A 15513-nucleotide genomic window follows, 5' to 3' on the forward strand; every position below is an offset into this window, starting at 1 on the left:
CCATAAGTGATACAGGTGGTTTTTTTGGCCACATGAGTAAGTTCTTTAGTGGTAATTTGTGAGATTTTGATTCACCCATCACCTGAGCAGTATACACTGCACCCTACTTGAAATATATTATCCCCCACCCCCTCCCATCCATTCCCCCCAAGTCCCTAAAGTCCACTGTGACAGAGCAGGAGCATGGTAATCTTGAACACTGTCACTTTAAGCTCCAGCTCTCTTTCTAGCCTCATGCATTTCAGGAAAATCACTTCTCTTCTAACTACAAGCATCCAGAAAGAGCAGACAGTAAAACACAGATAAGGCAGCTCAGGCACAGAGGAAGGTAGCAGGAAAGTCTTTTGGGTAACTGCCAAACTTCACTCTCATACAATGAGCCCCAGTAAAACAGTGGGCCTTGATAAGCACATTCCTTTACCTGCAGGTACAAATAAGATAGGGAAGCTAAAAGCAGACTCCAGGCATATGCCTGTCGCTGAAGAAAAATGTATGGGAACTGACATGCAAGTCTCCCTCCCAGATAAGCACAATAAAGAGAGACAGAAGCAGTCCAAGCCTGTGATAAACTCTGCCACCCTGATTCTTTTCTTTTTGTTTGTTTTGTTTCATTATACTTTAAGTTCTGGGATACATGTGCAGATTGTACAGGATTGTCACATGGGTCCATCCCCCTGTCATCTACATTAGATATTTCTCCTAATGTTATCCCTCCCCAATCTCCCCACCCCCTGCTATCCCTTCCCTATCTCCCCCTCACCCTCCAACAAGCCCTGGTGTGTGATGTTCCCCTCCCTGTGCCCATGTGTTCTCATTGTTCAACACTCACTTATGAGTGAGGATATGCAGTGTTTGTTTTTTTGTTTTTGTGTCAGTTTGCTGAGAATGATGGTTTCCAACTTCATCCATGTTCCTGCAAAGCACATGAACTCATCCTTTTTATGGCTACATAGTATTCCATGGTGTGTAAGTGCCACATTTTCTTTATTCATTCTATCACTGATGGGCATTTGGGTTGGTTCCCTGGGTTGGTTCCAAGTCTTTGCTATTGTAAACAGTGCTCTTAGTCTATAAGATAATGTGGCTCTGACCTAACTCAGCCAGAAGCCCCTCTGAGGTTTATTTTCTAACATAAACCTATCCTTGTTGACTGTTGAGCCATGCTTTGTGTTTCTTTCCTCTTTCTTTAATTCTTACACATTGTATCATTCTTATGGCTTTGTGTCCTCATAGCTTAACTCCCACATATCAGTGAGAATATACATCGTTTGGTTTTCCTTTCCTGAGTTACTTCACTTGGAATAATAGTCTCCAATCTCATCCAGCAAATGCCATTAATTCATTCCATTTTATGGCTGAGTAGTATTCCAGTGTGTAAATATATCACAGTTTCTTTATCCACTAGTAGATTGATGGGCATTTGGGTTAGTTCCATGATTTTGCAATTGTGAATTTTGCTGCTATCAACATGCATGTGCAAGTATCTTTTTTGTATAATGAGTTTTTTTCCTTTGGGTAGATACTCAGTAGTGGGATTGCTGGATGAAATGGTAGTTCTACTTTTAGTTCTTTAAGGAATCTACACATTGTTTTCCATAATGATTATACTAATTTACATTTCCACCAGCAGTGTAGAAGTGTTCCCTGTTTACTGCATGAAACTTTCTCCAAGGTAGACCAAATAATAGGCCATAAAACAAGCATGAATAATTTTAAGAAAATTGAAATTATATCAAGCACTCTCTCAGATCACAGTGGAATAAAACTGGAGATTAACTCCAAAAGAAAGCTTCAAAACCATGCAAATATATAGAAATTAAATAACCTGCTCCTCAATGATCATTGGGTCAAAAATGAAATCAAGATGGAAATAAAAAAATACTTCAAACTGAATCACAATAATGACAAAAGCTATCAAAACCTCTGGCACACAGCAAAGCGGTGCTAAGAGGAAAGTTTATAGCCCTAAATACCTGCATCAAAAAGACTGAAGGAGCACAAACTGACATTCTGAGGTCACACCTCAAGGAACTAGAGAAACAGGAACAAACCAAACCCAAACCCAGCAGAAGAAAGGAAGTAACCAAGATCACAGCAGAACTAAACAAAATTTAAACAAATGAAAAAATACAAAAGATAAATGAAACAAAAAGCTGGTTCTCTGATACGTTTTGAGCACCAACACAATGCTCAGAGGAAATGTTCATTGGAGCATTTGGATTTCAAGTTTTCAGACTTGGCATGCTCCACCCATAAATATGTAATACAAATATTCCAAAATCTGAAAAATAAATTAAATATCCACAACATTTCTGGTCCCAAGCATTTTGGATAGGGGATATTTAACCGGTATAACCAGGACAAAATCATCAGTCCCTCCTCTCATCATTGCTTCATTCACTTCAGTTCTCACTTCAACAAGAAAATTAGAGGCAGAGGCTTCAGCAACCTGGTGCTGGCTTCTAACACATATTAGACCCAAGTGAGATGGGAGCAAAGAACACTGTTTGACATCCACAAAGGACCAGCATCTAGGAAATGGTAGTTACTGCCTCATGTCATAGAACAAAAGACCTACATCTAGAACAGGGAGAGTTCTGTTTATGGAGAGAAGTAGTAGTAACTGACACACTCCTCTCCCTAAAGCCCCTAATGCCTATGAATGTTCTCTGATCCTCCACCAGTTTTACTTGAGTGTCAGAAATGCACAAAATGGGAAAGAAAGTAGTGTATCTAAGTCTTGGGTTACTACTTGAAATGATGAGGACATTAGGCTAAGTGAAACAAACACGACACAAAGAGAAAAACACTGCATGATCTCACCTATACGTGGAATCTAAAATAATCAAATTAATGGTAGCAGAGGATAATGTATTTGTGGGTTTCCAGGGGCTGGTGGGAGGGGAAATTTTCCTAGATCTTAATATTCACTATATATTTAGGAATATAATCTATGGCAAAACACAGAAGGAATACTAGATCTTCAGGAGAAAGCCCTACAAATTTCAATTGCCATAGAAAATAAGAATTTTCTTCTGTACCAAAATGACTACAGTGTGAAAAAATTAATCTATCACTCCCAGTGAATTAAGGCATGTAGTTATGTGGCTGAAGTAGGTCCATATCACAGCATAAACATTTTCTCATTTGGAAATTAATGTTTCAGTGGTAACATAGGTAAATAGCACCCTCTGATGGGAACTGTTGACTTAGACAAGATCTGCACTAATTAAAAGAAAAAACATGTTCTAAACAATAATCCAAATAAAGACTCTTAAGTAGGGTAGAGCTTTGATTTTTGACTCAAAACTCAATTAAGATTCTTGGAACATATGTCTAATTTTAACAACTGAAGAAAATATTATATATTGCAATCTGGTAGAAGAAAAGTTTGATAACTATTTTGTACTCTCCTTTCACTTCCCCTTCTGTCACTATGAAAAGCATTTGAGCTCAGGAGTTTTAGAAGCTAAGGCAGCACTGAAGAGCTCTTTCTCTTTCCTCCCCACCTTCTCTCTTCCTATTCTGGATGATAACAAATAATGAACATAGTCATCTGAAAACATTCTATCGCCACTTCTACCCTTATTTTTATCTGTTAACCAATGGGAATGATAACCCTTAAAGAAGACATGCCATATTAGCCAGGCATGGTGGCACATGCCTGTAATCTCAGCTACTCAGGAGGCTGAGGCAGGAGAATTGCTTGAACTCAGGAGGCAGAGGTTTCAGTGAGTCAAGATAGTGCCACTGCACACCCGCCTGGGTGATACTGCAAGACTCCATCTCAAAAAATAAATAAAAGAAATGCCAGTATAATAAGAAACTCATAAAAGTAACAATCGAAAGAAACTAAAGAATTAGAGAATAGACACAAATCACTGTACTTACTAGATCATATTTGCATGCACGCACACACACACGTAATTTATGGTCACTTTATTTTTGACAGGGATGCCTAGACAATTAAATGGAGAGAGAGCATAGCCTTTTCAACAAATGGTGCTAGAACAACTGGATGTACATATTCAAAATAATTAATTGGACACCTGCCCTACACTATGAAAATTAACTGCAGGTATAATTATGCATCTAAATGTAAGAAGTAATATTATAAAACTATCAGAAGAAAACAATAGACAAGACATCATCAAGAGAGTTAAGAGACAATCCACAGAACAGAAGTGTTTCAAATCATATATCTGACAGGATCTAGTATCCTGAATACACTGATCATTCTAACAGCATAAAAATATTAAAAGACAACCCGATTTTAAAATAAGGAGAAGATTTGATAAAACATTTCTTCAAAAAGATATTTAAAAAAAACTCATAAAAAGATGTTCAATATTACTGGTAATGAGGGAAATGTGAATTAAAACCATAATGAAATATTACACTTGCATGACTATAATTTAAAAAAAAAGATAAAACCAAGCATTGGTGAGATGAGGTTGTAAAGGAAGTTGTTGCTCTGGTGGGAACACCAAATAATGCAGTCATTTTGAAAACCAGTCTAACAGTACCACAAAACATTAAAGATAGAATTACCATATAACCCAGTGTTTTCTCTCCAAAGTATGTGCCTAAGAGAAATTAAAACACAGGTGGCTTGAGAGAAATTAAAACCTATGTCCACATAAAATCCTGTATATGAATGTTCATTAGCACCATTACTCATAATAGCCAAGAACTAGAAAAAAATCCAAATGTCCATTAACTGATGAATGGGTAAATAAAATGTGGCATATTCAAACAATTGAATATTATGTGATAAAGGAATGAAGTACATTTATAAGTTACAACATGGATGAACCATGAAAATGTTATGCCAAGTGAGGAAAACCAGTTGCAAAGAACACATGTTATATTACACTATTTATATAAAATGTCCATAGCTGCAAATTCACAGACAAAAACATCCCTAAAACATAGACTGGTAGTTGTCTAGGGTCAGGAGTGGAAAGATAGGAGGACAGTGGCATGGTTTGGGGTTTCCTCTGGAGGTGACATGAATGCTCTAAAACTGACTGTGATTATGGTTGCATAGTTCTGTGAGTAAAGCAAAAACCATTGCATTGCACACTTCACATGTGTGAATCACATGGTATGTTAGTTTTATCTAAATAAAGCTGTTTCCAGAAAAAAATAGTAAACTTTACATACAAGAAACATGAAATAAAACATAAATCAGAAAATGAAAACATAAACACAATTTATGAAAATACATGTAACATAGTTAAATATAGTGCTTACATGGCAATTTATGGCACCCAAGTGCCTATTCTGGAAAAGAGTGGTTTCAAGCTAGACATAAACTCCTATCTCATAAAATGTCAAGAAAAAAATCATTTTAAATTCAAAATAAGCAGAAAACAAAGAGTAAAGATATTGGTTAAAAAAGTAGGAAACAAAATAAGAATATATAAGTAAGTTCATTTAAAAGCTGTGTTTTTTACATCAATAAAAGTGATAATTCCTCTAAATAGACAGTTTGGGCAAAAAAGGGAAAGATAAAAATTAGCAATATCAGATACATTAGAGAATGCGGCTACAAAACCTACATACATTAAAAAAAATAAGGGAATATTATGAACAAATTTACAGTTATTTAATTTGCAAAACAATGAAATGGACCAATTATTAATATAAATTGCTGTCATTGGGCAAATGAACTTAGATAATATGAAAGAGAAATTGTGTCCTCATTCTGATACCCTCATGCTAGACACATTGATCTATAATATACTACAAATGTATATAATAGGATTGTATATTGAATTTTATCCTCCTGTAGACACTGGAGAAAATCCCTCATCTCACACTACATTAGAATACTCTCTGCCCTGGTCTGCACTGGATTCTTCTGTATGTCTTATACTACTTCTGCTGCTCCCCTTCTGTATAAGCCATTCTGCATTAACAAGCTGTTCTCATAACTTGGATCTTTATTCTCCATCTCTGTTTATGGATTAATTAATTGTTCCCATTAAGTAGAGTTCTAATTAAGGTTTTGTAAAGTTATTGTATTATGAAATACAGCATAAATATACATAGATGATATAGATATAAACGTGTATAAAATATACACTTCAGCTGATTTTTATAAAATGAGCACCTTTTTAAGTGATCTCAATTTTATTCAACAGAAAATCTGAAGTACATATTCTTGGTAATATGAACACAACATTTTGCTATGTTTAATAATGCTTTCTTTTAGTTTTTTAGTTATACTTTAAGTTCTGGGATACATGTGCAGAACGTGCAGGTTTGTTACATAGGAATACATGTGCCATGGTGGATTGCTGCACCCATCACCCTGTCATCTACATTAGGTATTTCTACTAATGCTATCCCTCCCCTAGCTCCCAGCTCCTCAGCAGACCCCAGTGTGTGATGTTCCTTTCCCTGTGCCCATGTGTTCTCATTGTTCAACACCCACTTATGAGTGAGAACATGCAGTATTTGGTTTTCTGTTCCTGTGTTAGTTTGCAGCTGAGAATGATGGTTTTCAGCTTCATCTGTGTTCCTGCAAAGAATATAAACTCATCCTTTATATGGCTACATAGTATTCCATGGTGTATATGTGCCACATCTTCTTTATCCATTATATCATTAATGGGCATTTGTGTTGGTTCCAAGTTCTTGTCATTGTGAATAGTGCTTCAGTAAACATATGTGTGCATGTGTCTTCATAGCAGAATAATTTATATCCTTTGGGTATATACTCAGAAATGGAATTGCAGGATCAAATGTTATTTCTAGTTCTAAATCACCCTATTATCTTCCTATTGATTCTAGAGCAATCACCCTATTGTCTTCCACAATGATTGAACTAATTTACATTCCCACCAACAGTGTAAAAGCATTCCTATTTCTCCACATCCTCTCCAGCATCTGTTGCTTCCTGACATTTTAGAGATCACCATTCTAACTGGCGTAAGATGGTATCTCATTGTGGTTTTGATTTGCATTTCTCTAACGACCAGTGATGATGAGCTTTCTTTCATGTTTCCTGGCCAAATAAAAAGGAGCAGCATTTAACCACCATACAGATCTACAAATAAAAAATCACCAGCACTCCAGAGCCCTCCATGTGCCCCTTCTTGATTGTAGCTCCATCCATTTTTACATTCCCCATTCTGATTGTGTGGCAATCACTCTCTAGCTTTGCTTTATAACTTTATAACTAACTAGAGCATCTTCGTCATCCATATTCACCTCAGAAAAGGACAAAGAGAAGGTGGAAAGGGCACACATTGACCTTGAAATTGTGTACATCATGTCTGGAACTCAGTCACATGGAAGAGCACACTTCAAGAAAGACTGGGAAATGACGGCCAGGCACGGTGGCTCACGCCTGTAATCCTAGCACTTTGGGAGGATCACCTGAGGTCAGGAGTTCAAGACTGGGAAATGTGTGTTTTGGAGGAAGTGTGAATAGCAGTAATCACTGCCACACTGTTACATAATGATGTAATTATCATTATATCAGTGTCTGTCTATTGTTATCAATGTTAGATTAAACAAAATATTAAATGTAAAAATGTGCCCCTCACCCTGGAACTTAGTAAGCACCAATAATAATCATGATTTATCTAGGCCACTCCTATTTTTTAATTTATCATATTGGCCAGAAGAAAATAATATATTCACGTATTCTAAACTGAATAACAGAGTTATGAAATGTGAAATATGAAAGATACTCATAAGATTTTTTCTTGAATAGTTTGCTTTTATTTGTTGTTTCAAGACATTTTTATTTACTAAAGCAGTATTCATAATTAACTGATTTTAAAAGCAGAAAAACTTGTATAATTAAAAAGAAAATAAAACCCTGACCAATTTAGAATCCAATACCCAAGTCCTAATTCCAGCTCTGCCACCTACATGTCATGATTTAGAACAAGCCACAAACATCTCCGAACACCAAAGCCATCATCCATGAGACTGGATCTAGAATCCCACCCTTCATTTACCTCCCGCTTCTCCCTGAAGAGCAGAGACTGACAGATGGGACAGTGCAAAGGAAACTGTGCACAAATCTCCTCCAAAGAGCAACTATAACACCTGGATATGTTTCTATATTGATGTTTGCAGTGAGTTAATTCAACTCTATGGTAGAAAGTCTGTCAACAGGGCAAATGATTCCACCAGCCTCTCCTTCACTGAGGAAGATTAAGGCTCTGCCCTCAAATGTAATACTCCATGACAATGAGTAACAATTTAATGTTTAAACGTATTTCTTGGCAAGGCATGGTGGCTCATGCCTGTAATGTCAGAACTTTGAGAGACCAAGGCAGGCAGATCACAAGGTTAGTGGTTCAAGACCAGCCTGGACAACAGGGTGAAACCTCATCTTTACTAAAAATACAAAAATTACCCAAGCATGGTGGCACATGCCTGTACCAGCTACTCAGGAGGCTTAGACAGGAGAATCCCAGCTACTCAGGAGGCTTAGGCAGGAGAATCGCTTGAACCTGGGAGGTGGAGTTTGCAGCAGTGGGCAGAGATCCCGCCACTGCACTCCAGCCTGGGTGACAGAGGAAGACTATGTCTCATTAAAAAAAAAAAAAAAAAGTATTTCTTTTGCACAAAAAAGCCAAAGCCATACAGATAAACTATACACTTGATCTGGTGACACGTCCCAACACCAGAGAGAAAAACCAATTGCGCCAGATTTATGGGATTTCTCAGTATTAGATTGGAACATATTTTAAGTTTATCTTTTCTGAAAATAAAACTGATTTCATCTGTATTTTGAGGCTTTTCACATGAAAGATCAGTGACCCAGTTTAATCCACCTCTTTGGCCACTTCAAATAGTGATAACATACATAACGTATGGACACACCTCTGAAGTGTCCACAGAGTACCAGATAGCACAGGTAATACTACTTATTTAAATACACTATCTTTTAACTAAGGAAAACAATTTTATCAAAAGGGACAGCAAATAAAAGAAATGATAAAAGGAAACCTCCAATCAACTTCAACTATTTTATAATAATATAATTTGTTAAGGGTTAAATCAGGTATGTCACAACTAAGGTCAGCAATGAGAAATGAGTAGACATTTCAAACTGTAAGTCAAAAATTTAGCAATACTGAACATCAAAAACAAACAACGAGCCAACAAACAAGCTAAATTTTCTAATACCAAAATATTGAATGGAGATTAGAAAAACGGAAAATAGTAAACATCATTATGGTTATCTTAGAAAATGGTTGTTCATATCAGATTGATGATTTTTGAGTAGTCATATTTTTGTCTAATGTCCCAGAGGAAAAATAATCTACTCTTCTATTCCAGAAAAGGCTGACATGATTCGTTAACTTTGGTACATCCAATCGTTTTCAAATTATGCTATCTCTCTCAGCTGCAGCTTGAGGTTTTCATAGCTTAAAATCCATATGGAAGGAACATATGAAAGCCAAGAAAAGCAAGTGTGATTGGGTTTGCCCTAGGACTCCCAGGTCTCTGGGATTAATATCAAACAATTTCAGCTTTTACCCCATTCAGATAAATCCTGTGATCTCCACGATTCTCTAGAGCTGCCAAGGAGAGGAGAATTCTAAGTAAAGGATTTTATTTTCCATCATTTTACATTCTAAATTCTGTCTTCCTAAGTAGAATTTCAAACATTACTCACTTTTTTTCATCAAGAAGTTGCTATTCCTTCTCTACCTGATTCCCCACAAATGTGGACACAGCTTTTCCACTTTCATTCCTCAAATAATAATACCACTTGTATATTATAATTGTTATCAAAGCCTAATGTAGAGTACAAGATACAGTACTCCACAGAATAGAATACAAATTCAAGTTACTCACAAAAATTAAAAATAAAATAATTAAACAACAACAGAAAATGAAAGTGGTTTCTATAATCTTACAGGCCGTTCTCTACAAAGGGACCTCATTTATCAGCTGTTTGTCTCTTTGGGTCTTTTTCACTCCCATGCCTGGATCTCTGAAATAAATGACCCTGATAACATTTCAAACTCATTTTTTTAATTTGCTGAAAAACTCTCACCCCTGTTTGAATTTATGCTGCCTTAAAAGATGTCCTCTTTCCCACAATAAGAATCATCAAACTGTTTTCCTAAACAAAGAAACATGATAGACTGGATAAAGAAAATGTGGTACATATGCACCCTGTAATACTATGCAACCATAAAAAAGGATGAGTTCATGTTCTTTGCAGGGACATGGATGAAGCTGGAAACCATCATTCTCAGCAAACTGACACAAGAACAGAAAACCAAACACCACATGTTCTCACTCATAAGGGGTATTGAACAATGAGAACACGTGGACACAGGGAGGGGAATCACACACGGGGCCTGTTGGGGGATGGGCAACTAGGGAAAAGAGAGCAGAGGGGTGGAAGGCTAGGGGAAGGATAGCTTTAGGAGAAATATCTAATGTAGATGACGGAGTGATGGATGCAGCAAACCACCATGGTGTGTGTATACCTATGTAACGAACCTGCACATTCTGCACATGTACCCCAGAACTTAAAGTGAGGGAATCTGTGGGGATCACTCCCGTGTGAGGCCCCTGGGAAATGGGCCTCGCCATACGGTGAGCTTGAGCCCAGACACAGATCCCCGGTTGGGGGAGTCGAGCTGAGGGAAAGCAGGAACTGAGAGAGGAACTATATGTTATTCAAAATAATTAACAGACATTACTTTATGGATATGAGGACTTGCAAGGCATTGTGACCACTTTCGGCTCCTTATGGTTTATTGCTTGATTGTGTTCATTTTGGACCCTTGTTACCTTCATTGTAAAATATTAACTTAAGTATTTACACTTGGTAACTTACTTACCGTAACTTACTGGGTGTAACTGTAACTTACCATAGCTTACAGGGTAAGTGACTGTAAGTGACTGTAACTTACTTACCTTGACCTATTGGGCATAACCTACTTACTGGAAGTAACCTACTTACTGGGTGTAACCTTCTTACTGGACTTAACTTACTTACTGGGCATAACTTGCTTACTGTAACTTAAGTACGTTGATCTGGCATACAAAACTTTGACTTCAGAAAAGTAGATAAGGAAACGTATTGCAAAAATAAAATTGCTGCTTGGACATAGCCTAAGCCAGACCTCCAGACTCCGCTTTTCTATTTTCTTTCACTTCCACGCACTCTGTCCCTCAGGTTGAACGAGACATCTACGTTGGCGGTCTCAGGGACTCCTGCAGGTCGGTAGTCCCCCGGCAGATGTGCCGGACCCCGACATTAAAGTATAATTTTAAAAAGTTTAAATTTACACAAGAAAAAAAAAGAAGCAATACCCATTCCCAACCAATAAGAACCATCAAAATGTTTTTCTAAACAGACATAAAAGAAGTGATACCTATCCTGTTAGAAATTCATGTATCATTCTGGAACAAAGCACACAGTCAACTTCCAAATTAGAAACGTTTTCTTATATCCCATGTTAACTAAGATAAAAATAGTGAAACAGTAACAAAATATACTAAGAAGACTAGTGGACTGGAAATCAGGAGGCAAAGTGTTTAGTCTAGACTTTTTCATTAAGAAGTTGCATGACTTTAAGTAAATCATTACCATGAAGAGCTTCACTTTCCCATCCATTTAATAAATGTCCTTCTTTTATGTGCTGATTTGTGTGTAAAAAGAAATAAGAAAATTATTTGACAAAAAAGCTTAACCTATGCTCTTTAAAGCTGTAAACTAGGTTATACTTACTAGTCCTTAAGAAACTTTCCATCTCTGGCTTTTAAAGGAGACATATGTTTGCCCAGAAGACGATGGAAAGATGGTAACAGAAACAGACTGTCTGATTCCCGCCTCCAATGGCAAATGGTGGATAATAATTTCCATCTCTCTGACAACATAATGATTCAGAAAGTGTTAATTTGCTTGATCATTTGCAGGCAATTTATCTTTTCCTAGAGGAAAGAGTAATGTTGAAAATGACAATATAAAAATATAAATTTCTTCTTTAATGCTACCACTATTCAAGAAAAAATGTGAGGAGAAAAGACTTACACAAATAAGGAAAGGAGGAAGACATGCTCTATGGAAAGGGGAAATAAATTACTGAGAGAAGGCTCCAATTTTCTTCACTGTAGTAAGAAAGAATTAGGATAAGAAGAGTACTACTAAAATATCATAAATAGCAATAGAAGCTCCCTATCTTATAACTACATGTACAGAAAGATACTGTTTCTAATCAAATTTTTTTCCTACTAGGGTGTTTTCTCAGAGAAAGTGGAACATTTATTCATCAAACTGTAGATTAAGGGGTTCATCAAAGGAGCTGTATTGGTGTAAAAGACAGAAGATGCCTTTTACCTCGTTGCCTTTCTGAGAGCAAGATGGGTCACCAGCAGCTGTACTGGAGCCACCCTCAAAAATTCAGCCAGGGTTCTCGCTCTTGTCGAGTCTGTTCAAACCAGCACGGTTTGATCCGGAAATATGGTCTCAATATGTGCCATCAGTGTTTCCATCAGTAGGCAAAGGATATAGGTTTCATTAAATTGGACTAAATGATCTTCAAAGGTTTATCCAAGACATCTACCATGAAAAACCATGATAGTTCTTTGTACATAAAATGAACATTTAAAAAAAAAAAAAAAAGACAGAAGAAAGCTTTCCCTCCTCCATGGACCCAGCCAAAGACGGTTTGAAATATATAAATGCACATGATCCAGAGAACAGATAAAGAGCAATTATGTGGGAACTGCAAGTGTTCAAGGCTTTGGACCTGCCCTCCTTGGAGGTGATGTGGAGGATGATGGAGAGGCTGCAACCACAAGAGATAAATATGGTGGCAATGGGCACAATGAAAATGATGGCTGCTGCAATGGGAGCCACCAGCTCACTGATGTAGGTGTTGGTACAGGACAGCTGAGCAGAGGGAGGACGTCACACAAATAGTGATTGATGGCGTTTGCATTGCAGAAGGTCAGTCTCAGCATGCATCCACTATGGGCCATGGCACTAGAAAAAGCCAGAAAGTATGAACCAAGCATAAGGTGAGAGCACACTTTAGGGGACATGGAAACATTATACAAAAGTGGGTTACAGAAGGTTACATAGTGATCATAGGCCATTGAGGAATGCACATAACATTCAGAAATGCAAAAAAAAAAAAAAAGGAAAAGAAAAGCTGAGATATGCACCCCATGTAGGAGATAATATTCTTCTCTGTTATGAGGTTCATCAGCATTTTGAGCGTAAAAACAGAAGAATAACAGAGATCTATGAAGGACAAGTTAAAGAGGAAAAAGTACATGGGGTGCGAAAGTGTGAATTGAGCACAATGAGTGTTACCGAGCCCAAATTTCCCAACACGATGACCATATACATTACTAGAAACAGGAAGGACAGGGTAAGTTGGAGATCTGGCTGTTCTGTTAACCCCCAAAATGATTTTAGTCATGAAAGAGACATTTTCAGGAGCCATTCTTCTCTAAGGGTACCTGTGGACACAGGAACAAAAGCTTCCATTCAAGAGCAAGACATCTCTCCCCACAATTTCTCCTCTCGTACAAGTAGAGTATATGCTGGGATTATCTGAGACTGGCCTAATTTGGACACATGTAATCTGCCTTTACTACTATCATGACACTGAGTGACACCGACTTCCCCCTTTTCAAGTTGTAGTAAGCCAAATACAACAGAGAACACCACCACTTTAGCCTAATAGCATGAAGGCCAATGCTACCACATGCAAACATGACTGCTGGAAAAAACAAAAGATAAGGGAGAAGGGAGGACCAGGACACAATCATTCATCCCTCATTTCTTAATTTCTTCATTCAGAGGAGTCCTCTCATTACCAGTAAAGTTAAAGGCAGAGGCTGTGGCAACCTTGTGCTGGCCTCTAATGTAGATTCAACGCAGGTAGTGGGAGGGAAAAAAGGACATTGTTTCTAATCCAAAAGTAAGGGACCTTACTTAAAGTCTAGGAGAGGTTATGTTACTGCCCCACATCACAAAATCGAAGCCCTACATCTAGAATGGAGAGAGTTCTGTCTATGGAGAGGGAACTTACTGCTTAGACACTGCAACCACCGGTTTCACTGGTGCCTCTGAACATTGTCTGCTCGCTTCTTGAACAGAGTTTTCTACTGGGTTCACCTGAGTATCAGGACAGCATTGAATGGGAATCTAAACACTGTATCTTAGAACCCTGGACTTCCATCTCAAAACAAAGAGGACGTGAATGTACGTGAAATTCAGAAACACCCTCCTTAGGCTAGAAAATCTAGGAGTTTCCTTATCCTTATTTGTCACTGTGGTCCTGGAAGTGCAATTTCAACCTCTGAGGCTTTAGTTTCTTTAATTCTAAGATACATACCAGACTTAACCTTCATTGTGTCCTTCTGAATTGTACATTATTGTTTTTATTATAAATTTGATTCCTCTCAAGCAGCAGACAAAACAAAGTTTTTATTGCTATCCTTTCTGTCACTTAGTAGGGCATAAAAGATTTAATGTCCATTTAATGACATAATGTACCTTGTTATAAGCAGGGTTGTTGAAGCTTCCTCAACCACTTCCACAGGGAATATGGTTTAGGTTTAAGCAAGATGTGGGCTTTGTCTTTATACCCTGGACTATGATTTCTCTTTTATTTCTTAAGGACTCCATATTTTATCAAGTTTTTCTTCTCCCGAGGCACTATACATCCCCTAAGGCAGAGTACAAATAAACTCTCATCTCCCATAATCTTCACATCTGATGGGAATTCTGTTTCATTGGTTCTTTCTTTTTTCCTCATCCTGAATGAAAATTCTTCACAGGATCTGCCTGCAGTCTTTATTTCTTTCTCTCTTTTTTCTTCTTTTTCTGAGACAGGGTTGTCACTGTATCACCAAGACTGAAGTTCAGTGGCACCACCACAGCTCACTGCAGCCTTGACCTCCCAGGCTCCAGTGATCCTCCCACCTTAGCCTCTCAAATAATTGGGACTACAGGAACATGCCACTATGCCTGGCTAATTTTGCTTATTTTTTATAGAGATGGGGGTGAGCTCCCTATGTTGTTCAGGCTGGTCTTGAACTCCTGGCCTCAAGCAATACCCCCACCTGGACCTCCCAAAGTGCTGGAATTATAGGCATGAGTTGCCACACTCAGCCTTTGTTATTTCTTTATCAGAAATTTTTTATGTGGCTTAGTCTGATCAGGCCACTATGACAAAATATCATAGACTGAGTATCTTAGGAAAAACAGAAATTTATTTCTCACAGTTCTGGAGGCTAAAGACCAAGATCAAGACCCCAGTGTTCAGCGTCTGGTGAGGCCCTGCTTCTAGGTAGACAGCTGCCTTCCTACTTTAACCGCACATGGCAGAAAGGGCAAAGGCTACCTGTGGACCTCTTTTTATAAGGATGCTAATTCTATTCAAGAGGGCTCTGTCTCCACGATCATCTACAAAAGATCTCACCTCCTAATACTGAGATATTTTATATATATAAGGGAGACATACATTCAAACTATAGCACAAAGGTGGCAGTAACTGA

General features: G+C 37.7%; 2 pseudogenes; one reads left to right on the forward strand and one right to left on the reverse strand.

The window, feature by feature from the left end:
- Nucleotides 1–12231: 12231 nt before the first annotated feature.
- Nucleotides 12232–13451, reverse strand: LOC128929111 (olfactory receptor 8B3-like; annotated as a pseudogene).
- LOC108593944 (small ribosomal subunit protein uS14 pseudogene) lies at nucleotides 12332–12531 on the forward strand (annotated as a pseudogene).
- Nucleotides 13452–15513: the final 2062 nt, after the last annotated feature.

The sequence above is a fragment of the Callithrix jacchus genome, chromosome 10, assembly GCF_049354715.1.
Source record: "Callithrix jacchus isolate 240 chromosome 10, calJac240_pri, whole genome shotgun sequence".
Taxonomy (NCBI): Eukaryota; Metazoa; Chordata; class Mammalia; order Primates; family Cebidae; genus Callithrix; species Callithrix jacchus.